The sequence below is a fragment of the Triticum urartu genome, chromosome 2A, assembly GCF_056163025.1.
Source record: "Triticum urartu cultivar PI428250 chromosome 2A, HENAU_Tu73, whole genome shotgun sequence".
Taxonomy (NCBI): domain Eukaryota; kingdom Viridiplantae; phylum Streptophyta; class Magnoliopsida; order Poales; family Poaceae; genus Triticum; species Triticum urartu.
In genome coordinates, this window is record NC_141874.1 from 566,685,830 (window position 1) to 566,711,026 (window position 25,197).

The 25,197-nt window shown below is 49.4% G+C and overlaps 1 long non-coding RNA gene across 4 annotated transcripts; it reads left to right on the top strand.

Annotated features, from left to right (window-relative positions):
* The first annotated feature begins 192 nt into the window (after window positions 1–192).
* On the top strand, window positions 193–24,683 carry LOC125538782 (uncharacterized). Of its 4 annotated transcripts, none has more exons than XR_015616956.1 (5): window positions 193–772; window positions 882–927; window positions 1,029–1,088; window positions 1,836–2,007; window positions 23,668–24,683. It is a non-coding gene; the product is annotated as an uncharacterized LOC125538782 (long non-coding RNA). The 4 variants fall into 4 exon arrangements; XR_015616957.1 differs by lacking the exon at window positions 23,668–24,683 and adding an exon at window positions 16,083–16,288; XR_015616955.1 differs by lacking the exon at window positions 23,668–24,683 and adding an exon at window positions 2,896–3,199.
* Window positions 24,684–25,197: the final 514 nt, after the last annotated feature.

A 25,197-nucleotide genomic window follows, 5' to 3' on the forward strand; every position in this document is an offset into this window, starting at 1 on the left:
CCCAGCCAGTCTGACCGCACCGACCCTGTACTTAGCCACGGTCGCTGACCTGCGGGCCTGCGTTCTGCGTGGGACACACCGGAGAGAGAGGGGGTACGTGGAGGCAGGCGCGTTTAGACCGCGCGCCACTGTTGCTACTGTTTCTACTGTGCGCGGTGGCGGTCCCGTGGTTTTCGTGGGTGGCCAAGGGCAAAATCGTCTTTTCAAGTGCCATTTCTGTTCAGCCGACTGGGGACTGTGGAGACGACGCCCGTGGCGACCTCGCCTTTGTCCGCGGGTACGGCGACCATGCCGTCACCGGGCCCTCCTTGGCCATGGGGAGAGCGGGGCAGGGCAGTAGAAACCTAGCCGCCACCGACTCTCGTGCCCAGCCTTTTTCCTCTTTCTTCCTCCTCCTCCCGCATCTCCTCCAAACCCTAGCCGCCGCTGGAAGGCCAGGTGAGCAGGAAGGCAAAGGGGACCAACAGATCGGAGCTTGCTGGCTCCATGAAAGAGCACGGGGATGCGGAGAAGCGGGCGGCCACGCGGGGATGCGGAGAAGGGGGCGCTGGCGGCGGCGCTTGTTGAGCGGGAGGGCATCCAAGGAGGTCCAGAGGTTGGGGATGCAGATAAGGGGGTGCTGGCGGCGGCGCTTGTTCAACTGTCAACGACGAGGCCGACGTGAGGAGCAAGCGGCGAGGACGACGACCTGACATGCGGATTGGCCAGCTCCCAGGCTCCTCTGCCGCTCCTTCCCCCCCATCGGCCAGGAACAGCAGCTTGAGGTCTGGAGGTACGCTACCTCATTCTCATCTCTTTCCTTTCTTGCTTTCTCACTTTGGCTTCTACAGAATTGAATCTCACCTTAATGTTGAGATGTTGAATCTCACTTTGGCCTGCAGATTGATTTGAATCAAGAATTTGTACAGTTGCTTGATGAAGGTAGAGGTAATTAGGATACGGTTCAGTCTGGTTTAGTGTGTTCTCTGTTTCGTAGTTGATCTGGGAGATGCTGCACTAATTTCTTTGGACCCATTTTGTAAATGCAGGTTGTTTTCTTGGAACTCTGTCAAAGCAGGATTACCATTCTGGAGCCACAACACCTTCAGGTATGAACATTCGACATGTGTTAGAAACTACAGGAAGAAAATGCTCCTATAATCATCATTGGCTCGTCAAAATTAACTTGTGATATTGAAATTGAATTATCAGGAAGCACTATAAGAATTTGAGTCCGTTGTGCTTTGATCTTTATCTATTGTTCTCTCTAGTGGTGAAGAAAACCACTTAAGATGGCGCTGGAGCTCACAGAATTAATCTCAATATGAAACTCTCTGGTGGATTTATCTAATAATATATTTGGGTAAGAAAATATGTGCAAAGTTTTCCCAAGAGATATCTCTTTAACAATTTGGACTGGATGACACTTGTGAAGTTCGCCCAATATAACGTTGTTCTAAAATTGTTGGTAAATGAAACTTTGTTCAGAATTTAACATACTTAAGTTGGTTGAAAAAAAGGCCTTCAAGCTGTGGATGTGGCATTTGTACATTCTCATGGACACCAATCTTGCCAAGTACTGTTAGATAAAATCACATTGGTTTATCTTCACCGGACTATAAATCATTTTAAGTTTACTTGCGCTTGCTCATGCATGAGCAGTGCTTCTCTTGGTATATTGTTTTTACAGATCCTTCATTAAGTGCAAGTATTTAATCTTTGTCCTATAATGTTATACCTATTTTATCATTGAAACCGTACCTTTTAAATTATTCCAGATGTAATCTCCAGTTTGGAGTAAACTATTATAGACTGATGAAACTGAGCTGAAATGATTATTCCAAAATCTTGTTCAGGGCGAACCAATTGAATTTAGTGAAGCGAGAGCTGGTGAGCGAATCAGGCAGTGGAGCAGCCCTGCGCCACTTGAGATCTACGCATGGGATCGAGACCAACTAGCACTGCGATGGCCTACTCAACAAAACGTGTGAGATCTCAGTTGGTACTCTGCCTTACACGGTCACAACGGTATGGAAGTGTAGGTAGATTTTAAATACATGAGAACCTTACTTTCCTGCAAACGGATATAGTATCCTCTCATTTATGCATCTCAATCAATGAATGTCCTGACAGCTGATATTACATGAGATAAGTCTTCCATTGTCCATTCATTTTGCTAATTTTACATACATGTGTGCTTTTGTCATGTCACCCCAAAACGCGCGGCCGGAAAAGCACCCCAAAACGCGACAGAAAATGGGGCCAAAACAGCACCAGGCAAGTGCTGCCAGGCGCTGCCACGTGTGAGCCCTTTTGCACCGGGACGTGTCCCGGGCCGGTGCAAAAGGGTGGCGAGCCTGGCGCGCTGGGCAGCCCACGTGCTGCACCCTTTTGCACCGGGCCGTAACCCAACCGGTGCAAAAGGGTGCACCCTTTTGTCACGGCTGGGCGGAAGCGGCTGGGCCACCGGTGTAAAAGGGTGTCCCGGCCGGGTTCAAAAGGTGTTGTTTCTACTAGTGAGAGTGGCCTCAAGCCGCGACAGTTTTATTCAATGGGAAGTACCAAAATGAGCTTCTTGTCTCAGTAGTCGGTAGAGCATCAAGTCCTAGACAAGTGCGTTGATAAAAAATTCAAATTTAAAGATACAAAAAAATCTGGAAACAATATAATGATGTAGACAATAATAATTCACAGTACTTGTGTGCAAAAAATCGTATGAAAATACATTATATTCTAGCCTCAGTAAAAAGGTGAAATTTATAGATATGGGACGTGAACAGTGAAATCAGTGATTCACCCAAATTTCGTTAAATTTGTCTTTTTTGCTGCGCCAAAAATACATGTATTTTTGTTTTAATTTTTCGAATCTTTTTGTTTCTAAAAACATATCCATTTTTTTTGGGTTTGATCTAACAGAATGGTCTCAATTAGTATCTTGGTGAAGCCAAGCGTTCCTATATAATAGAAGCACATGGATTGTCGATCTCTCTGTCGGCCTCGCTGCATCGTGTCGTGTTAGTCATGATAGGTGAATTCAGTTCATTCAGCATGATAGGTTGTTTTGTTACAAAATTCTTTTTCTGAAAAACATAGACATAATATGATATTTGTTGTGTTTGAATTTGTGCCACTGAATGATGTTGACGCGCGTGCGCGCGCATGTTTTCTAGTTGTATAAAATAAGTCAACTTTAGAACCCTTAACCTTCATTTTTGATTAAGGATTCCTACCACTGTACCTAGCTAGAAGAAGTTGTTCTGATAACAGTTTCGGCGCAACCTCTCGGATTTATAGCCGGTGTGCTTGTTTACGATTTATGAACATGAATGGTCTTAAACTTGGGGTGACTCCCCGACCATGGAGAAAATTCAAATTTAAGTCCTTTCCGGCGATTAAATATTTTGCGGGCATGTCGTTGTGATCACATACCACATTTTATGTGGTTTAAAATGTCGTTAACACACAAAAATGCGGACCTCATCCAAACAGAATTTTTTTAGATTTTAAAAATAGTTTCAAATTGTAATCTATCAAAATGAATTGAATTGTATTGGATTCTGAAAATTGAACTAATTGAAATTTATTGAATATTCTCCAAATTTTCAAGGTTCAGAAATATTTTGATACCCATGGAACGCTCGTCAAGATTTCTTTGAAATTTACGCGCGAAAAAGAAGATTTCTTTGAAATTCACCACTCGGCTCAAAAAAGCTGGTTAACTCCACTCGTGTAACTCGCGATTTAGCATTTAAGTCATCAAGCTCATTATAAAATTTAAGCCATCTAACTCATTATAAATATGCAGGAAAGCATGGGTATATTCCATGTAAGGAGTTATTTGTGGTTGAAAATTCTGGCAACACAAATTTTTAGGACTTAGGGTGCGAAGATAAACATCCTTGTTTTGCTATGACTTGCACTTCTGGATCCCGGCACGTAAAAGTGAGCGACCAGACTTTTTTGAACAAAAGGAAAGAAATTTCAAGAGATTTCAAAAGTTCCTTTAAATTGTGTTTCACCGTGATCGACTGTCATTTAACAAAATTTTAGCTTATGTTCAAATTAAATTGGTCCTTATCCCCAATTTCGACGTTTGAAATAGCACTATTTCGAATTTTTTATAATCACCGTGTTGGGATTTTTTGGGAACTGTACACACATAGGAATATGATGTCAGATATATACGCCATTCATAAACATGCACGTTCAGTGGCTGCACACGCGTCAGAGGGCCACGTCGCCACGGTGTACGGCGACGTCGAGCCTTGGACAAGAGGCGTCGTGGGAAATCAGGGACGCGGGACAGGAGAGGTGTGGGGCTGCTGCTGCCGCCTCTGCCGCCGCCGCCGCCCCTTCCGCCCACGCCGATGCCGATGGCCCGATGCGGCCGAAAGCGAATTTTTCTGCGACACGGGGTGGCTGAAAACCGAACGGATATACCGCGGATGCCGTCGCGTGTAGTCACATTGCTTCTTCCATTACCTGCGTGAGCACGTCGTCGCCGCCCATTCCATTCCATCGTCTCTGCAGCTACAGCGGATGCACCGTCCCCTTCTTCAGCTGGTGCGTGCGCAGGCCCTCCCGGTATACATTATGGGAGTCTTTAAATTGCCTTTCGGTCTTTGTGATGAGCTTACACAAATGATTCGTGATTATTGGTGGGGCAAGGAAGAAGGGAAAAGGAAAATGCCATGGGTGTCATGGGATAGTATTCTTCGACCGAAAAATAGAGGCGGAATTGGGTTTCATGATTTAAGGTATTCAACCAAGCTTTCCTCGCACGACAGGTGTGGCGTTTTATTCAATTCCCTAACACGTTGTGTGCTCAAATATTAAAAGCAAAATACTACCCCCATGGATCTCTACTTGACACGGTATTCTCGGGAAGCAAATCAGCAACTTGGTTAGCAATTGAACATGGTCTGGAGCTGTTCAAGAAAGGGGCAATTTGGAGGGTTGGCAATGGTACTAGTATACGAGTGTGGCGAGATCACTGGATCCCCAGGAGCACAGTTTATACACCGATATCTCGTCAACAAAACTGCAGATACCGATGGGTTTCGGATTTTCTGAACACGGATGCAACGTGGAATACTCAACGCCTACGACAACATTTTTTGGGTATGTGTTAGAATAAATCTGAGGCATACCGTTAATCATCCGAGGACCAAGCAATCACACGAGCACGACACCGAGATTTGTTAACGAGGTTCACCGATATGGCTACATCCCCGGGGCTTGACTACGGGCGCTCCTCCCCATGACACCGTCATAATACCGCACACCGGCCATCCGGGCGCCGGCACACGCCGCCGGCTCCTTGCGCGTCTATGCTATTATGTTGGCATACGTTACATCGTGTGTCTATCCCTGCTATATATGAGAGGCCTAGGATACAAGTGTCCTATTAGGACACAACTCCATATCCTATGTAAACACAATACAACTCCTAGTCCAATTGTAACCTACCTTGTACACAATATTCGACACGACTCTAACAAACGCCACCTTAGCGAATATTCTCCACCACCTTGAATTCGTCAATGTGTCAAACTTCCATGTACATTGGACTTGAGCTTATCCCATGAGTACCGCTGCTACTTCAAAGACTCCATGTGACTCCACCTGCAACTTGTAGTCCATTCTTTTCTTGACCACAGTCAACGCTCGAGCAAAATTAAGTTCCTTGTTACTTTAGGTGCTCCCAACTTCCAGAGTATCAGTCCAACGTCATCACACACTGATCACTGACCTGCGTGAAAGTGAACAACTCATATATTGGGTGTCACACGTAAGAGTTACCTGAACTCAATATCACTGCTCCTTTCTTGACTGCATGTCTGAAACTTGAAGGAATTTCACCGTTGCTTGTAGTCATCCCGAGTCAAATTCGCAGTTGTCTCACCACATGTATGACCACCAGAGCCCTGGCCCGTCTCCATGTCCCGTGTGCGCTGCACGCCTCACTGCTATTACCGCGTCGAGCCTCTGCTGTCCCGGTCGAGTCTCAAGGGTCGCGAACCCACACCACTCATCCCCACTGCAGAGTACCGCCGATCAACACCGACCGATGGCGAGTTTCACGCTTCCATCAGACCACTGGGCTCCAGTCCGAACTGCATGTCACTCGCTTTTTCCCCTTGCTGAATAGGTTTCGATTCCCTAGATCCTTACATCGTAGCCCCTTAATCCAGCTCCACCTTGAACATGACTCCATAGTAGATGATCAATCCACCCACACGCCCCGTCGACTTCAAGCTCTCATGTGCACCATCTTGAATCAACCCCGCGCCGTAGTCTTGTCCAAGCCACACAAGTACTCAGGCCCGTGTCGCGTGTTTCCACGCCCCAGAAGTCGGTCACCATTAGCATCACGCTCCTATGTCGTCATCGCCGATCCCACCACCGTCTTCTGTATCAACCGACTCGCGTCGATCCGTCAGACTGACAAGTCTGACCCAGCCGATCTCGTTCGACTGTAACCATGCTCCACCCTGCACCATGACTGCTCGTACATCCGTGCATATCTTGGACGCCATGTGTATGCATGATCCCATATGACACGCTTGTCCGCGCGCCTCCGCAACCTATCCACGTGTTCCAAGCCATCTCAGCAAATCGATCCAGAAAAAACTTTGATGCAAACTGCACATATTTTCTTCTTTCATGTCACTATTTGCTGTTGCTTCTCCGTGTACCTTAGCAGAACAGGACCGATTTTGGTCCACCCACAAACTGCTCTCGTGCACACACACGTGGTCCTGGTAGCCCTTTTTTGTCTCAAACAAATCCTCGGTTTTGATTCCTTTGGCTCTAGCACAACGCAGCAACCAGCATTGCACCCTTGCACAGCGCACGGGCACGCCTGCACACCACAAGTCACGAACCGCTAGACGCTAGTGCCCTAGCGACTACGCAGCTGCTCCACGCGCATGCGACCGCAGGCCTCACGCCAGCCCGTGCCTCGGGCCGCTACTGGACCTGCAGTCCGCACAAACACTATGGGCTGGGCCTTCACGTCTCGCACCCTGTTGCTGCGCCTAGTTTCCGATCGGATTGATCGATCCAATCTGACTACTGCTTGAGCGATACATCGCGCCGCCGCCGAGAACTTCTGCCTGCTTCTAATTGCTTCTGCCAATCTCGTCCAGAACCACGCCAAAGCCGGTTGCATCTCAAACTCGATACTTTCTCCAGATCAACAATCCACAGCCTCCGAACAACCTAGCTCATAATACCACTTGTTAAAATAAATCTGAGGCATACCGTTGATCATCTAAGGACCAAGCAATCACGCGAGCACGACACCGAGGTTTGTTAACGAGGTTCATCGATATGGCTACATCTCCGGGGCTTGACTACGGGCGCTCCTCCCCGTAACACCGTCACAATACCGCACACCGGTCACCCGGGCGCCGGCACACGCCGCCGGCTCCCCCTTGCGCGCTTGTGCTATTATGTTGGCATAGGTTACATCGTGTGTCTACCCCCATTATATATGAGAAGCCTAGGATACAAGTGTCCTATTAGGACACAACTCCACATCCTATGTAAACACAATACAAGTCCTAGTCCAACTGTAACCTATCTTGTACACAATATTCGACACAACTCTAACAGTATGGACGTTGAAGCCATTCTGAAGATTAAACCATCAAGGAGTAATGTGTAACACCCTCGATGCGGCTATAGCTCCCACGTGTCGAGGCACGACTTAGAGACATAACCGCATTGAAAGCAATGTCGCAAGTTAGGCAATCATCACAACATCCCATGTAACATATAGAATAAAAGGGGGATACATAGTTGGCTTACACTCGCCATGTCACATCAGAGTACATAAATAACATACATCATCCAAACACTCATGGCCCGACTACGGCGCCAAAATAGAAAATAACCCAACATGCGACACGGTCCCGATCAAACCCCAACTGGGCACCACTACTGATCATCAGGAAAAGAGACATAGTAACGCTGAGAGTCCTCGTCGAACTCCCACTTGAGCTCGTACTCCTCACCTGGAGCGGAAACACCTGGACCTGCATCTGGAGTTATAGTATATGTGAGCCACAGGGACTCAGCAATCTCACACCCTCGCGATCAAGACTATTTAAGCTCATAGGAAGGGGTAGGACAAATATAAGTGGAGCTGCAGCAAGCGACTAGCATATATGGTGGCTAACTTATTCGCAAAAGAGAGCGAGAAGAGGAGGCAAAGCGCGAGCGAGAATCTAGAGGAACAACCTGCGCAAGCATTACTCCAACACCGTGTCCACTTCCCGGACTCCGCCGAGAAGAGGCCATCACGGCTACACACTCAGTTGATTCATTTTAATTAAATTAAGATTTAAGTTATCTACAACCGGACATTAACAAATTCTCATCTGCTAATAACCGCGGGCACGGCTTTCGAAAGTTCAATCCCTGCAGGGGAGTCCCAACTTAGCCCATGACAAGCTCTCACGGTCAACGAAGGAATAGACCTCCTCCCAAGACGTTCCGATCAGACTCGGTATCTCGGTAACTCAAGACACTTCGACAGGTTAAAACAAGGCCAGCAACACCGCCCGAATGCACCGACAAATCCCGATAGGAGCTGCACATATCTCTTTCTCAGGGCACACTCAGATGAGCAAGACGTCGGGTAGGCCAGCCCAGAGTTGCCCCTGGTAGCTCCGGACATCGCTCGGTTGGACCAACACTCAGAGGAGCACTGGCCCGGGGGGGGGGGGGGTTAAAATAAGATGACCCTTGAGTCTGCAGAACCCAAGGGAAAGAAAAGGCTAGGTGGCGAATGGTAAGACCAATGTTGGGCATTGCTGGAAAAGCTTTAATCAAGGTGAAATATCAAGGGGTTCCCATTATAACCCAACCGCGTAAGGAACGCAACAATCCGGGAACATAACACCGATATGACGGAAACTAGGGCGGCAAGAGTGGAACAAAACACTAGGAGAGAGGCCGAGCCTTCCACCCTTTACCAAGTATATAGATGCATTAAGATAACATAGCAATATAATGATATCCCAACAGTAAATAAATGTTCCAACAAGGAACGGCCTCCAATCTTCACCTGCAACTAGCAACGCTATAAGAGAGGCTGAGCAAAGCGGTAACATAGCCAATCAACGGTTTGCTAGGACAATGGTGGGTTAGAGGTCGACATGGCAATTTGGGAGGCTTTCAAGCAAGTGGTAGGCATCGTAGCAATGGCATAGCAAAAGAGCGAGCAAACTAGCATAGCAAAGATAGTAGTGATTTCGAGGGTATGATCATCTTGCCTGCACAGTTGTCAGAGTTGACTGGATCCTCAAGAGCAAATTCAACGGGCTCCTCGTTAGCGAACTCGTCTCCCGACTCTACCCAAACAAGACAAACAAGCAACAAGGATACAATCAACCACGTGCAAACTCAATCAACACGATGCAAAGATGATATGCTATGCGGGATGCGATGCGGGATGCAAAATGCAAGATATGACAGGAAATGCATGAATCTGGCCTCAACTTGGAATTTCAAGGGTGCCACTGGAAATATGAGATGAAATCGCTTGAAAACGATATAAAGAACGCCGGAATCGGAGTTACGGTTTGGAAATGGCAAGCAATTTAAGAATGACACCGGTCTGCGATTTACAACAAGTAGGCCTCTAAATGCAACGAAATGAACATGCTACAGCCACCAAACAAGACAACAAAATACATGGCAGGGAAGCATTCAAGATGCTTAACAAAAGACTAGCACTGAGCCACGGCCAATTCATCCATTATGAGGTTCAAACAAGTATGGCAAAAACACAAATGCAAAACAGATTTCAGACTTAGTGAAATTAACACTTGTCTGAAATTTCAGATCATATAGCCCTCTTCGGAGCAACAAAACAACATGCTACAGGACCTGAACATGACAAAGAAAGACATGGCATGGAGCTACTCAACAAGCTTAACAAAAATCCCTTAGTGACCTTGAGCCAAAAGGGATCACAAAATATACTAACAAGCACACGAACATAGCAAAACCATAATCAGTTTTCAGACTTAGTGAAAACTGGGACATGCTGAAACATAACTCACGAAGGCTTGTTTACGAGCTCGATGCACTCACCACGGTGCAAGTCATGGCCAGACAAGCATACATCCTTCAAGAAGGCACAAAATACAAGCTAGACATGGCAAGAACAATGGCATAGCATACACGGATCAACTATAATAACATCGGCAAAATCGCAAACAAGTTGACGATCTGCCCAGATTCACAACGAAGTAAAAGTAGAGCTCGATTGACTCAAGATAGGGTGCTCCATAATTGCAAGTAAAGACATGGATGGATAGAGCATAACAAGATTAACAAAACTCCTTTACTGATCATCCTCAAAAGAGGCACGGATCACTAGGAAACAGCAAGAACATATGGCATCATGAACTAAATAATCCCAGACTTAGTGAAAACTACTAAGTCCCTGAAAACAGATTTACCGGGTGCCTCACTTTGCAAGCTTCCACAAGTCACCACACACATCCTAAAAATGCATGGGTTGCACCTCTGGAAAGATAACAAGATACTTAACAAAACATATGAAGGATTCACAGGCATATCATGCACACAATAATCATGGCAAAAATGACAAAAGTCTAAGATGAAATAGCAGATCTGACAATTAACTCACGAAGCCTCCTTCTAACAGCATTTCGGGCATCAAGATGAGCTCAAATGAAAAAGATGCAATGGAATGAAATGATGTGCTCGTCGAGACGAACATTTTGATATACTATATGTCCAAATCGGAGCTACGGATGCGAAGATATCACCGGTCAAAGTATGCATAAAAAATAGGAGGAGAGGGGAAAAAGTCAACCCCTAGGGTTTTTTTTCCAGATCTAGATCCGGATCGGCGTGCACTGTAGCTTCACGACGCCCGAGGATGGCCGGCCGGAGATGGCGGTGGTGGTCGGCGATGGAGTGGCCGGACTTCACCCGGGCGGCGGCGGCGAGGTCGGGCGGTGCGGCGGCGGGGCCGGACGGTGGCGAGGTGGCGCGGTGCGGCGACGGGGTCGGCGTGGAGCGGGGCGGCGGTCGCCGGCCGGCGTCGGGGCGAAGGGCGCCGGCGAGGGGCGCGGGCGGCACTCGCCGGGCGTGGGAACGAAGGGAGGCGGCGGGGCGGCGCGTCTCCTCGGGCCTGGAGGGCCGGACGCGGGCTCCGCGGGCCCTGGCGGCGGCGGAGTGGGGACCCGGGCGGCGAATCAGGCGGCGACAAGTGGCGGCGGCGGGAGAAAATGGACATGTCCGGTCCGTCCGGACGTGTCCGGCGGCGGCGAGATCTGATTTTTTTAGGGTTTCGGGGAGAGGGGAGATCCGAAAACGGAGGGGGTGTATTTATAGGCATAAGTGGAGCTAGGAGAGTCCAAATGAGGTGCGGTTTTCGGCCACGCGATCGTGATCGAACGCTCTAGGAGATGGAGCAGAGTTTGGTGGGTTTTGGGCCAAATTGGAGGGGTGTTGGGCTGCAACACACACGAGGCCTTTTCGGTCCCTCGGTTAACCGTTGGAGTATCAAACGAAGTCCAAATGATACGAAACTTGACAGGCGGTCTACCGGTAGTAAACCAAGGCCGCTTGGCAAGTCTCGGTCCAATCCGGAAATGTTTAATCCCCACACACGAAAGAAAGCTAGAAATGACCACCGGAGGAGCACGGAGCACCGGAATGCAAAACGGACAAAGGGGAAAATGCTCGAATGCATGAGATGAACACGTATGCAAATGCAATGCACATGATGACATGATATGAGATGCAAGACAACGATAACAACACACGGAGACAAAACCCGAACCCGAGGAAATAAATATAACTTAATGCCGGAAACGGCAAGAGTTGGAGTACAAATAGGAAAAGTTATATCCGGGGTGTTACAACACTCCACCACTACGAAAGGATCTCGTCCCGAGATCTAGGACTGAAAGAACACCAGGTACTCAGAACGGAGGTGATCCTCGCGTTCCCAGGTAGCTTCACGGTCGGAATGGTGTGACCACTTGACTTTGAGAAATTTGATTGACTTGTTGCGAGTCTTGCGTCCAGTCTCTTCAAGAATAGCAACTAGGTGCTCACGATAAGAGAGATCTTCTTGGAGCTCAATGTCCTCGAAGTTGATGGTGCGGTCAGGAGTCTTGAAGCACTTTCGAAGCTGAGAGACATGGAACACATCATGAACATTTGCAAAGTTTGAAGGAAGCTCGAGTTGATAGGCGAGGTCGCCTCTCTTGCTGACAATCTTGAAAGGTCCCACGTATCTAGGGGCAAGCTTCCCTTTGATACCAAAGCGACGAGTACCTTTCATAGGAGAGACACGGAGGTAAACATGATCTCCGATCTCGAAAGCCAAATCACGGTGCTTACTATCATAGTAGCTCTTCTGGCGGGATTGGGCTGCTTTGAGGTTATCTCGAATGACTTTGCACATTTCTTCTGCTTCTGTGATTAAGTCATTACCCAAAAGCCGACGTTCACCGGTTTCAGACCAGTTGAGAGGGGTACGACACTTCCTGCCATACAGAATTTCAAATGGGGCCTTGTCCGAACTTGCTTGAAAACTGTTGTTATAGGAGAATTCAGCATAAGGAAGACAATCCTCCCACTTCATGCCGAAGGAGATCACACAAGCCCTGAGCATATCTTCAAGAATCTGGTTGACACGCTCGACTTGACCGCTTGTTTGAGGATGGAAAGCAGTGCTGAAGAGGATGTTGGTGCCCATGGCCTTCTGAAAAGAATCCCAAAACTTGGAGGTAAAGATGCTGCCACGGTCTGAAGATATCACTTGAGGAATACCGTGCAGAGAGACAATTCGAGAGGTATAGAGTTCCGCCAATTGAGCTGCAGTGATCGACTCTTTGATAGGCAGAAAGTGAGCCACTTTGGTGAGTTTGTCGATGACAACGAATATAGCATCATTGCCACGCTTGGACTTAGGAAATCCAGTCACGAAGTCCATTTCAATGTGGTCAAACTTCCATTCTGGAATAGCAAGAGGTTGGAGGAGACCAGCTGGCCTTTGGTGTTCTGCCTTCACTCTTCTGCAGACATCACATTCATTCACGAATTGAGTGATCTCGCGCTTCATTTGAGTCCACCAATAAGCTTGCTTAAGGTCCTGATACATCTTCGTGCTCCCAGGGTGGATGAAGAGGAGAGAATTGTGAGCCTCGTTCATGATCACTTTACGAAGTTCACCTTTGGGCACAACAATACGATCCTCGAAGAAGAGAGTGTCCTTGTCATCAAGGCGGTAGCACTTGTACTTGGACTGACTCTTGGCAATCCCAATCTTCACCTTTTTCACCATAGCATCAAGAAGCTGGGCTTGGCAAATCTGGTCTTCTAAGGTAGGAGAGACTTGAAGGTTGGCGAGGAAACCTTGAGGAACAACTTGCAGGTTAAGTTTGCGGAAAGCTTCACAAAGCTCGGGTTGATAAGGCTTGAGAATAAGACTGTTGCAGTAAGCCTTTCTGCTCAAAGCGTCAGCAATCACATTGGCCTTGTCTGGAGTATACTCAATACTCGGATTATACTCTTGAATCATTTCGACCCATCGAGTTTGCCTGAGGTTGAGATTAGGCTGAGTGAAGATGTACTTGAGACTCTTGTGATCAGTGAAAATGTCCACTTTTCTTCCCAATAGGAGATGTCTCCAAGTCAAAAGAGCATGCACAACTGCCGCCAACTCGAGATCATGAGTGGGGTAGTTCTTCTCATTAGGCTTCAACTGGCGAGATGTATAAGCAACAACTTTCCTCTCTTGCATCAATACTGCGCCAAGACCTTGGAGAGAGGCATCACAAAAGACCTCGTACGGCTTGGATTCATCAGGTGGAGTCAGAACTGGAGCAGTGATCAATTTCTCTTTCAAAGTGTTGAAAGCAATATCACACTCCGGAGACCAAACGTACTTGACGTGCTTCTGAAGAAGATTTGAGAGAGGCTTCGCGATCTTAGAAAAGTTTTCAACGAATCTTCGGCAATAGCTTGCGAGACCGAGAAAACTGCGGAGTTGCTTCACGTTCTGAGGAGGTTCCCAATTCACAATTGCAGACACCTTCTCAGGATTCACGGCAATGCCCTTGGCAGAGATGATATGACCAAGATAAAGAACCTCATAAAGCCAAAATTCACACTTGGAGAACTTGGCGTAGAACTGATGTTCCCTGAGCTTATCAAGAACCAAACGCAAGTGCTTGGCATGATCTTCCTTGTTCTTGGAGAAAACCAGAATGTCGTCGAGATAGACCAAAACGAAGTCATTGGTGTAGGCGTTGAAGATGAAGTTCATCATGCGAGAGAACGTCGGAGGAGCGTTGGCAAGGCCAAAAGACATGACAGTGTATTCATATGAATCAAAGCTTGTCCTGAATGCTGTCTTGGGAATATCTTCTTCACGAATGCGAATCTGGTGATAACCCATACGGAGATCAAGCTTGGAGAATACTTGAGCACCTTTGAGTTGTTCGAACAGCTCATTGATGTTGGGAAGTGGGTATTTGTTCTTGATGGTCTTCTTGTTCACTGGACGGTAATCAACACAAAGTCGGTCCGTTCCATCCTTCTTCTTCACAAAAAGAACACCACAACCCCACGGAGAAGAACTAGGCCGGATGAGACCCATTCTTTCTTGCTCATCGAGTTGCTTCTTCAGCTCCTTCAACTCTTCAGGTCCGAGCTTGTAAGGACGTTTGCACACAGGTTCCGTGCCAGGCTCAAGTTCAATAACGAATTCAACTCGCCGGTGCGGAGGCATTCCTGGGAGCTCTTCTGGAAAGACGGCGGCGAGGTGGCGCGGTGCGGCGGCGGGGTCGGCGTGGAGCGGGGCGGCGGTCGCCGGCCGGCGTCGGGGCGAAGGGCGCCGGCGAGGGGCGCGGGCGGCGCTAGCCGGGCGTGGGAACGAAGGGAGGCGGCGGGGCGGCGCGTCTCCTCGGGCCGGGAGGGCCGGACGCGGGCTCCGCGGGCCCTGGCGGCGGCGGCGGAGTGGGGACCCGGGCGGCGAATCAGGCAGCGACAAGTGGCGGTGGCGGGGAGAAAATGGACATGTCCGGTCCGTCCGGACGTGTCCGGCGGCGGCGAGATCTGATTTTTTTAGGGTTTTGGGGAGAGGGGAGATCCGAAAACGGAGGGGGTGTATTTATAGGCATAAGTGGAGCTAGGAGAGTCCAAATGAGGTGCGGTTTTCGGCCACGCGATCGTGATCGAACGCTCTAGGAGATGGAGCAGAGTTTGGTGGGTTTTGGGCCAAATTGGAGGGGTGTTGGGCTGCAACACACACGAGGCCTTTTCGGTCCCTCGGTTAACCGTTGGAGTATCAAACGAAGTCCAAATGATACGAAACTTGACAGGCGGTCTACCGGTAGTAAACCAAGGCCGCTTGGCAAGTCTCGGTCCAATCCGGAAATGTTTAATCCCCACACACGAAAGAAAGCTAGAAATGACCACCGGAGGAGAACGGAGCACCGGAATGCAAAACGGACAACGGGGAAAATGCTCGAATGCATGAGATGAACACGTATGCAAATGCAATGCACATGATGACATGATATGAGATGCAAGACAACGATAACAACACATGGAGACAAAACCCGAACCCGAGGAAATAAATATAACTTAACGCCGGAAACGGCAAGAGTTGGAGTACAAGTAGGGAAAGTTATATCCGGGGTGTTACATAATGCCTCAGATCGGTTAGTAGTGCTTACAAATTGGCGTTTAACCTGCGTGAATCGGAGCTCAATATAGGTTCATCCAGCGTAAAGCCGGATGGCGGAAGACCGATATGGAAAAGTATTTGGCAGTGCCCAGTACCTCTGAAAGTTCGCACTTTGGCCTGGAAAATTGCACGTAATGCACTAGCCACTCAAGTAAACAAAAGAAGAAGAGGAATTGAAACAACTCCACTCTGTTTGCTATGCGGTGATGAGGAAGAGACTACTTTCCATGTCTTTCTACGCTGTCCACATGCACGGGGCCTTTGGCAAGATCTAAGCCAGGACTGGGATCTGCCTCCACTTGGTTCAATTGCTAATACTAGCAATGAGTGGCTGCTCCATGTTTTGCAGGAAACGACGATCACCCAGAATGCACGGATACTAATGATCCTAGGGCGCATCTGGTTAGCGCACAACGAGGCAACGCACGATAAACCGCTCCCTCCCATAGAAGGGTCGCGACGATTCCTGCTTAGCTACCTGGATTCTCTTACGGCGATCCAGCAACACCCTCAAGCAGATGTGGCGAAGGGGAAGGAAGTCATCGATCATACCACCCACCGAGCGACTATGGCGACTCCCTGGGCGACCGTGGAGGCGACCGTCGAGCCGCGTCCCTCCGCGGCGGCGGCCCGGGCGGGCGTCGGCGGCCGTTTCTGGGCCCTGCTGGCATCGGACGATGAGGATGCCGACGGGGACGAAGAGGATCCAGGGGGTTCACCGCCGTCGCCTACTCCTTCGGATTTGATTTGCGATTTCTTTCATTTAGGCTATGACGAAGATGAGGTGGCCACAACCATAGACAAGGTCTTGCCGGTGGAGGATCCGGCGCGGATCGGACTTCATCCGGACGAGAGGAAGGAGATGGTGCGACGTGTCGTTCACCGGAGAACGGCGATGTCGGCGGTCAGGCCGTGGAAGGGCCCTTTACCTAAGGTACGACTTCCAAACCTCACGCTATTCGACTTGATTCATCCGGATTCGTGGACTGTGGTTAAGAAGAGGAGGCCGGTTCGTCGGTTGAGGGCCAGATCGTTGCCGCCGGCGGCGGCTGCGGTGCCGTCAAGGACGTCGGTCGGGATCCGTGCGGCTCGTCGCGAGCGTTTGAACCAGCTGCTGGGCCGAGTTAGGCCGGTTTCGTCGATTTTTCTCGCGCGGCTAGATGGGCCGGAGATGGCTGGGTATGAGGCCCAGGCCATATCGGGTACCACATGCATCGACGCGGCCGCTGCATGCACGGATGAGATCGAGACTTCCCGTGCGAGCGTGATCGTTTCTCATCCCTTGCCGGAACGGGACGCCTGTGTTCCGTCCTTGCGACCTTGGCCGTGCTCGTCGGATCCCTCCACTTGGCGCAATGGCAGGCCGAGGAGCGGGAGGGCCGCCGGCGTCGAAGCCCCAGGCGGCTTCAGGCAGTGACAAGGCCGGGGCAGTTGTGCCGCCGCCGCCTGGAGGTGCTGGACGAGGGGCCGCCGGCGCTGGGCCTGGCGCGGCCAGTGCTGGTCTGGCTGTAGCCGGCGCCGGGCGGGGCGCTGCCGCTCCTACTTTGGCTACGGGGCGGGCAGGCGGCAACATCGGGCCGTGGCCGCCTGTGCTTGCGGCGGCCAGGCCGCCTGTGCTGCCGGCGGGTAGAGGAGGCTCGGCTGGACACCGACCGACGGGGCCAACGCCTCAAGTGCCTGCTGCTATGGGTCGGGGCGGCGGGTCTGGCCCGAGACCGGTGGTGCCGGTTCCTGTTGGCGGTCCGCCCCGGGCCGCTCCGGCGCCACACTTCGTCGCGAGGCCGACTCTGAACCGTTTGGGACCTTCGCAGACGAGGCAAAATTCGACTGCTAGAGAGTCCTTTGAGCAGCCCCGAGGTCAGTGGGGGGATGATGGTGTTGATGCGTATGGAGACGGAAAGCACCGTGGTTCCTCGTCTACGGGTGGCGGTCGAGGCTATGCCTGGCAGAGTGACGGGTCTGCTGAGAGACCGTTTCTCGGACCTCCTGGTGGCTTTGTCGAGGGGGCCTCCGGTCCGGATCACCGCCAGAGAGGTGGCTACAGTGGACATCGGTGTGGTCGGGGTGGTGGTCGTGGGAGGTATCATTGACAGCCTCCGCCCTCGGCTGCTGTTGACCATGCGGCTACGGCCGTTGAGGCAGATAACACTCAGTCTACTGATCTTACTAGCCAGGCGATGGATGTGGTGACGACCCTGGCCAATGTTGAGGTTCCTGTGCCTGGGAATGTGGCTGAGGTGTCTGACAGGTCTGATTCAGAGAGGGCGTCCAAGTGGGCGCGCAAGAAGGAAAGGATGCTTTGTTACCGGTGTGATGAGAAGGGCCATTTCATTGCGGAGTGCATGGCAGAGCTGTGTGACTCGTGTGGCAAGCCAGCACATGCTTCGGGAGACTGCCCGTTATTGTGTGACCAGGCTCCGGCTCTGACAATGTATGGGCTATACTGTGCATAGCTTTTGTTTTTTGAGTCCCCGGCCGCGAGGGAGATTCCCGAGGAGACACAGAGCTTGACTACCGGGATTGTGAAAGCAACCCAGGGAGAGGTGACTGAGGCTCAGATTCTCCGGAGGCTTTATGAGCTGGCACCGGGGGACTTCCAGTGGGAGCTGGTCAGCCTCGAAGCTAATGTCTTCAAGGTGGATTTCCCGTCTGTGGATGATTTGCAGAAACTGCTGAGCTTTGGCTTGTGTAGAGTTTCTGGTACTAAGTGTAGTTTGGAGTTTCACGAGTGGACGAAGGTGGAGCCTAAAGGAAAGCCGCTTACGCACGTCTGGTTGAGGTTTTCTGGGGATCCATCTAAGCCTTTGCAGGATGTTCAAGTTGTGGCCAGTATGGGTATCATGGTTGGAAAGACGGAGAAAGTGGATATGGCTTTTACCCGTGCTCATGGAGTGGCCCAGATTTTGGTGAGTGTTCTGAATATTGAGTTCGTGCCCGATGTGGTTCACTGGACATATAGGGGAGAGGTATTCCCGCTTGACATAGAGTTTGAGGACACTGATCTGTTTGCTGAGGAGGTTAATGGGAATGATGTTGATATGCACGAGGGTGACGACGGTGCAGGAGCCAAGGGGGCACCGACAGATTCTACTCGAGAGGGATCTACCGGTTCTCGCCCAGATGCTCAGTTGCCCGGGGAGGGGACCGGGGTTGAGCCGGCACCCTCACCTTCGGTGCCTATGACTTCGTTGCGTTTTGGGTCTTTTGAGCCTGCCTCAGCTCCTCCCAGACTTTGGAGTGATCGGGTGGAGACTGATGATGTGTTTGAACACACGCTTCCTTTGTTGGAGTTTGAGGGTGCTACAGTTGGGGAAGTGGAGCCGGAGGTCGCTTCTATTTCCCTTGCTTCACCGGTTGTCGAGGCTACGGTGATGTCGTCTATGTTCGAGGTGGGGCTTGGGGGAGGGGGTCAGGGCAGGTGGCCTTGACTTCTCCACTCCCTATCCCGACGCCGGTGACGCCGGTCGCGTCGGGGTCGGCCAGCGCTGGGAGAGAGAGCCCGAGGCAGGCGGCCTCAGCTCTTCCTCCTCAGGTCATGGCGGTGGCACCCGCGCCTCCAGAGGCGCTGGGGAAGGGGGGTTGGGGCAGGTGTCCCTAGACCTCCCTTCCTCACCTGCGGTCAGGAGGACCGCGCCTTCTGTGACAGCGGCACTTCACTCTCAGCCGGTGGGTGGGGCGGGAGGAGGGATTGGGCAGGTGGCCCCAGCTGTCCCTTTTCTTGTCTTACCCGTGGGGCATTTGTCCGAGGGGCTTGGGAGCCCGCGGCCGCCTCCTCCGGTAGCCGTGGTTGACCCGTTGCGGGACTCACCGCGAGGCTTTACTAGGGAGGAGGTTGTTGCCTTTGGCGGGATCCTAGACCCGGTCTCGACGGGGAGACGGATGAGTGCTCGCATTCAGGAGCTTCCGGAGGTTGATGATATGCAGCAGCGGTGCGCTATGAGAGCGGCCAAGCTTCACGATGCTGCGATCTCTTCTGGTATGTCCCTCAACATATCTAATTCTTTATTGAATTTTTCTAATGAGGAGATTATAAATAATGCAAACCAATTAGGAGTTACACTAGGTGCTACTGATAGTGAGATCTCCAATTCGGTGAATGATATGTTAGCTTTGGAGGCGGAGCGTGCCTTAGAGACTATCCGTAATCTTGCAGCGGTTAAACCCATGAATGATGAGGAGATTGATGCGTTAGGGGTTAGAGTGCTCGATAATTTATGTGCGGATCTAGCACCTTCTAATCATGAGTCTGAGGACGATGATGTGCCCCTAGATGTTGCCGCTGTTAGTTCCGTTGAGCCCGGTTATGAGGACCGGGCGACAGAGCCTAGTAAGCCAAAGCGTAAGTGGAAACGGAAGATTTATCCCGATTTTGCAGTTCGTAGGAGTGCTAGGATTCGGATTACTAAAAAATTCCATGACGAAATATGAAAGGAATCTTTTGGAATAGCAGAGGTCTGAAAGACTTGGCTAAAAGAAGGTTTCTTGCTGAGGCTTCTCTGGAACATCGGTTAGATTTTATTGCTCTATCGGAAACCGGTAGAGATAATTTTGCGCCTCAGTTTCTATCCTCTCTTGCGGGTGGTGTTGATTTCGATTGGCATTGCCTCCCTCCGCGAGGAAGATCGGGAGGTATCTTGCTGGGTGTGAGATGCGATTCCCTTGAAGTCCGAAGTGTAGTGATGGGCGACTTCGCGGTAAAGTTTCGAGTTAGGTCTAAAGTTGATGGTTTCAACTGGGCTTTGGTGGCGGTTTATGGTGCCACACAGCCTGAGCTTAAACCGGAGTTTCTGGCGGACCTTGTTCGAATCTGTGGGTCCGAGCAGCTTCCGATTTTGGTCGGGGGTGATTTCAATATCATTAGGAGGAGAGAGGAGAAAAATAATGATAACTTTGACGGCAGGTGGTCGTTTATGTTCAATACCATTATTGAAAGCTTGGATCTGAGGGAGATAGAGCTTCTGGTAGAAAGTTTACCTGGGCTAATGCTTTGCCAAACCCGACATACGAAAAGCTTGATCGAGTTCTCGCGAGCGTGGAGTGGGAACAGAAGTTCCCTCTTGTCACGGTGCAAGCTCTCTCGCGGGGAATATCCGATCACACACCATTGTTCGTGGACTCAGGGGAGCCGAACCATGTGGGAAACAAAAACACCTTCTCATTCGAGATGGCCTGGTTCGAACGTGGGGGGTTCTTAGACCTGATTGCCAGGGAGGCTAAGGGTGTAGGAGGTAGGACGGCGGTCGAGCGTTAGCAGAATAAAATTAGGCATTTGAGAAGTTTCCTACGGGGTTGTGCTAAGCACCTCAGTGGGGTGTATAAGATTGAGAAGGATAGGCTCCTTTCTCTTATACAGGCCCTGAACATAAAAGCCGAATCCGCGATTTTGCTGCCTGCTGAGCTCGAGGTTAAAACTGAGGCGGAGAAGAGGTTGAAAGAAATTCTCCGCGAAGAAGAGTTGAAGTGGGCTTTGCGAGCTAAGGTCTGCAAAGTGGTCCAAGGGGACGCGAATACTCAATTCTTTCACCTGATTGCCAATGGTAAGCACATAAAGAAGCAAATCTTTCAACTTGAACAAGATGAGGGCACTATTTTAGGACAGGATAATCTCAAAACATATATTACTGAGTATTATAGGCAGTTATTTGGACCTCCGGAGGATAATTGTGTGTCTCCCGATGAGTCCAGGACTAAGGATGTGCCTCAATTGTCTGCTGCCGATAATGATATCCTGGTTGCCCCGTTCTTAGAGAAGGAGGTGTTTGATGCTATTGCACAAATGAAAAACAATAAGGCTCCCGGACCGGATGGGTTCCCGGTCAAGTTCTATAAAAAGTGCTGGCACTTTATTAAGGGGGATTTGCTACCTATGTTTCATGATCTATTCTCTGGACAGCTTCAATTATTTCACTTGAATTTTGGAACTATCACATTGCTCCCTAAGAAAACGGATGCTGTGAGAATTGAGCAGTTCAGGCCGATCTGTCTCCTCAATGTTAGTTTCAAAATCTTCACCAAGGTCGGGACTAATAGGCTCACACAGATTGCACATTCTGTGGTGCAACAATCCCAAACTGCTTTCATGCCGGACAGAAACATCCTTGAAGGGGTGGTTGTCCTTCATGAAACGCTCCATGAAATCCACTCCAAAAAATTAGATGGAGTAATTTTTAAGTTGGATTTCGAAAAAGCGTACGATAAGGTCAAGTGGTCATTCCTCCAACAGGCATTGCGTATGAAAAGTTTTGATGACACCTGGCGCCGACAGGTCGAATCATTTACGCAAACAGGGAGTGTGGGAATTAAAGTGAATGACGATATAGGTCATTACTTCCAGACACATAAAGGCCTCACACAAGGAGATCCGATGTCCCCTATCCTGTTTAACATTGTGGTGGATATGTTAGCAATTTTGATAGGAAGGGCTAAGGAGAATGGTCAAGTGGGTGGCTTGGTACATCATCTTGTTGATGGAGGTGTATCCATCCTTCAATACGCTGATAATACAATAATCTTTATGGAGCATGACTTGGCCAAGGCGAGAAATATGAAGCTGGTGTTATGCCTCTTTGAACAATTGACCGGGTTAAAGATTAACTTTCATAAGAGCGAGTTGTTCTGCTTTGGTAGAGCCAAAGACGAACAAGAGTCTTATAAGCAATTGTTTGGGTGCGAGTTGGGGAATTTACCCTTCTCCTACCTTGGTATTCCGATACACCATCGTAGGTTGACAAACAGAGAATGGAAGTGCATCGAGGACCGATTTGAGAAGAAACTGAGTTGCTGGAAGGGTAAGCTCATGTCATACGGAGGCCGATTAATCTTAATAAATTCGGTGCTCACGAGTATGCCTATGTTCCTCTTATCGTTCTTTGAGGTCCCAGTTGGTGTTAGGAAAAGACTGGACTTCTATCGATCGCGTTTCTTTTGGCAGGGTGATGAACTTAAAAGAAAATACCGGCTTGCTAAATGGGATATCATTTGTCGACCGAAAGACCAAGGGGGTCTTGGTATTGAGAATCTTGAAGTTAAGAACATATGCCTTCTTAGTAAGTGGTTGTGGAAGCTCTCATCCGGAACTGAGGCCATATGGGCGCAGATACTTCGCAGCAAGTACCTCCAGACTAAGACATTGTCTCAGGTCACAGTCAGGCCGACTGACTCGCCTTTCTGGAAAGGACTAATGAAAGTCAAACAATCAATATTCAATAGGACGAGGTTTGTTATTGGAAATGGTGCTAGTACACGTTTCTGGGAGGATACTTGGCTTGGCGACTCACCCTTGGCCATTCAATATCCGTCTTATATCGTATTGCTCAACGACGTGAGGTGTTCGTTGCAACAGTATTTCAGTTTATCCCCCTTAATATTCAGTTTAGACGGTCGCTAGCGGGCAATCGTTGGGAAGAATGGCTCCATCTAGTTAGGAGACTGATGGAGGTTTAACTTTCTGACCAACCCGATGAATTACGCTAGAAGCTAACTAGGTCTGGAGTATTTACAGTTAAATCAATGTATATTGACATCATTAATTCGAACTCCATTCCAACTTCCAAGAATGTCTGGGATGTCAAAGTTCCTTTGAAAATAAAAATGTTTATGTGGTTTGTTCATAAACAAGTTATTTTAACGAAGGACAACTTGATAAAGCGTAATTGGACAAGACCTACTAGGTGTAGTTTCTGTGATCGGGATGAGACGATTAAGCACCTCTTTCTTGATTGCCCGTTGGCCAAAGTCCTTTGGCGAATGGTCCACATTGCTTTTAATATTACTCCACGACTTCTGTCAACGCATTATTTGGGACATGGCTTAATGGGATTGAGTCTGACTTAGCAAGACATATTCGGGTTGGAGTTTGCGCTTTGCTGTGGACTATCTGGAATTGCAGAAATGATTTGGTTTTTAACAGAACATCACGGATTCATTTTTTGCAGGTTATTTTCCGAGCTACGGCAGTGATCCGTTCGTGGTCGCTACTCACTCCGATGGAGGCCGGGGAGCATTTGGTTACTGGATCTATCCGTTGGGAGATGGTAGCTCGGGATATCTTCAACCGGTTTGGATGACGGTCATATAATAGGATAGACAATTAGTTTACCTATCTATTTTTAACCAGCCGGTTGTGGCGTCTTTTCCTGGCTAGTTTGTGTATCTAGCCTTTTAGGCTCTGTGTGAGCTGCCTTTTCTTTTTTTCAGTTAGAGACTTTGGAACATTGTTGGCACATTTTGTTTTTTGATTAATAAGATGGCCGTATGCATCACTCTGATACAGAGGCCGGGGAGCCCCTCTTTTTCGAAAAAAATATACCAGGGGCATGGATAAAACTAGGAACAAACAAGTAGACGACTGCCCGAGGAAGAGGCAGAAATGGAGCAAACCACCGCCACGGTAGGTGAAGCTGAATATTAACGGGTCTTACATGGCGGACAGTGCTGCAGGAGCAGGAATGGTGCTACGGGACGAGGTTGGCGCGCCCATTTTCATGACATGCATGCAGCTCTTTAACTGTTCCGATGCGGTGGAGGCGGAGCTGGCGGCAATGGAGGAGGGAATCCAACTAGCGCTCCAATGGTCGCTTCTCCCAATCCTGGTGGAGACGGACTGTGCCGAAGCTTGTGAATTGATCAAATCAACAACGCCGAATACGTCCATCTACGCCAACAGAGTATCTTCAATCCGGGAGTACATTAGAGAAAGGGAGATTATAGTAGGGAGAATTAATAGAGAGGCTAATGGTGTTAGTCATGAATTAGCCAGAATTGGTCGAACTGAACCAAAGACGGCAGTGTGGTTGGGAAACTTTCCTCCTGATACCGAACCACTACTAGCCGCAGATTGTAACATGTTTTTGACACTAATTACCCTATTTAGCAGGATTTCATCCATTTTACCCCATTTAGCAAAAGTTTTGCCACAATTTACCCATTTTAAAATTTTGCGAGCATTCTGATGAGCAGGTCTCAATTGTTAGGTCCACCTAGCATGCCCCATCAACAGTTTTTACCTACCTATTTTTCTCCACGTTGAACCAGTCCTCGCAGCTTTGCTCGACTGGGCTGGCCTGATATGATCGCCAGAGCAGGTCGCTCGCGTCCAACGCACAAGGCGTAAGTTGGGCCGCACCACTCTGGCCTCCAATATTCATATCCACATGCACGGGGCCTTTGGCAAGCTCTAAGCCAGGACTGGGATCTGCCTCCACTTGATTCAATTGCTAATACTAGCAATGAGTGGCTGCTCCATGTTTTGCAGGAAACGACGATCACCCAGAATGCACGGATACTAATGATCCTAGGGCGCATCTGGTTAGCGCACAACGAGGCGACGCACGATAAACCGCTCCCTCCCATAGAAGGGTCGCGACGATTCCTGCTTAGCTACCTGGATTCTCTTACGGCGATCCAGCAACACCCTCAAGCAGATGTGGCGAAGGGAAAGGAAGTCATCGATCATACCAGGGGCA